Genomic DNA, 1741 nt, shown 5'->3' with positions numbered 1-1741 from the left:
GTGTGTCGGAAAATCGGTTGAGAAGACGACGATGCCGTCGAGGTAACATAGACATGTCTTCCATTTGTGGCCGCGAAGGATGGTATCGATCATACGCTCAAAAGTAGCAGGCGCGTTGCACAACCCGAAGGGCATGACGTTAAACTCGTAGAGGCCATCGGGTGTAACGAATGCGGTTTTCGGACGGTCAGGTTCGGCCATTGGAACTTGCCAGAACCCGGAGCGCAGATCCAAAGAAGTGAAATATTCTGCGCCTTGCAAGCAGTCGAGAGCGTCATCGATTAGAGGCAGTGGATAAACGCCTTTTCTTGTTATCTTGTTTAGGCGTATGTAGTCGACACAAAAACGAATGGAGTCATCTTTTTTTCTTACCAATACGACAGGTGAGGACCAAATCTTTGAGAAGGACGCATGACTTCACGTTTGAGCATGTCGTCCACTTGCTCTGTGATGACTCGTCGCTCTTTGGCCGATACACGATACGGGCACTGTCGCAAAAGGGAGTGGGAACCGATGTTGATGGTGTGAGAAACAGCGTTGGCACGCCCCAATGACGTCTGATGGCAGTCGAAAGAAGAAAGAAACTTGTGAAGGAGAGCGAGAAGTTGGCGTCGATGAGATGGGGAAAGAACAGGGTCGATGGCGCTGTCAAAACACACTGAAGACGGTGAGTCTGAGACAGAAGCGATGGCGTCAACGTAACAAAGGTGGGAGTCGGTAGGAACATCGAGATCGTAAACATAGTCGACCGCCTGAAAGTATCCTAGGGTCACTCCACGCAGTATGCTGATCGGGTACTGGTAGCAGTTGGTGACCAGCATAACAGTTGACCCAGTTATTGTGAGCACGGCAAATGGAACAACGATGCCCTTGCCCTGAGCAAACACATCGGACGGCGTGAACACTAGAGTGGCGTCAGAGTCGGGAGCAGACGACAGGACAACAGCAATCGACGACTCAGGGGGTATGGTTGTGTCGGTATCAACAATGAGTTTATCGGCAACGCGACGAGAGCCGGTCAGCAGTGATTGAGACAGTGGTAAAAGCGAAACTTCTGAACGCGAACAGTCAATGACAGCATGATGACATGACATAAAATTCCAACGAAGGATGAGGTCGGAAGATTACGATGGTAGCACGAAACACTCAATTATGCACAGAACTTCGTTGATGACAACATGGGCCGTGCATACAGCTGAAGGGTGAATTCGCTGCGCGCTGGCAGTGGCGAGCACCAGGCGAGAGAGAGCTGTAGTCACTTTTCGGAGTTTGCGACGAAGGTTCTCGTGAAAGACGGAAACGGCGGCTCCGGTATTTGACTAGCGCAACTGCGGGTACTCCCTCTACAAAAACGGTAATAACATTTTACGCGAAGATGGAGGTCTTGAGAACGTCGACGTATTAGCAGTTCTTGCCTCAGGAACTGCACCAGTCAGTTTCCTGCTTCAATATGAGCTCGACGACGCAGGGGCGAAATCGAACGCCGACGACGGGAAGGGGAACGACGAGTTTCTGATCGGCGATCAGTTTCAAGACGTCTCGGAGAAAATGGAGACGCGGCGGCGTATTGTGGTGCGTAGGTGGGCGTTTCAAAGCTGGTAGGCGTTGTTGGGGCGCGGCGGCGACAGAAGCGCGCCACAGGGCCAGCAATGCCGCAGGCGAAGCAGATAGGCCGGTTGTCTTCAGTGCGCCACGTCGAGGTTGGACTAAAAAACTGCGGTGCCTGTCGGGCAACTGGAAA

This window comes from Dermacentor silvarum, chromosome 7, assembly GCF_013339745.2.
Source record: "Dermacentor silvarum isolate Dsil-2018 chromosome 7, BIME_Dsil_1.4, whole genome shotgun sequence".
In the NCBI taxonomy this organism is placed as follows: domain Eukaryota; kingdom Metazoa; phylum Arthropoda; class Arachnida; order Ixodida; family Ixodidae; genus Dermacentor; species Dermacentor silvarum.
The sequence above is the reverse complement of the archived record's forward strand: the minus strand, read 5'-3'. Positions refer to the sequence as shown.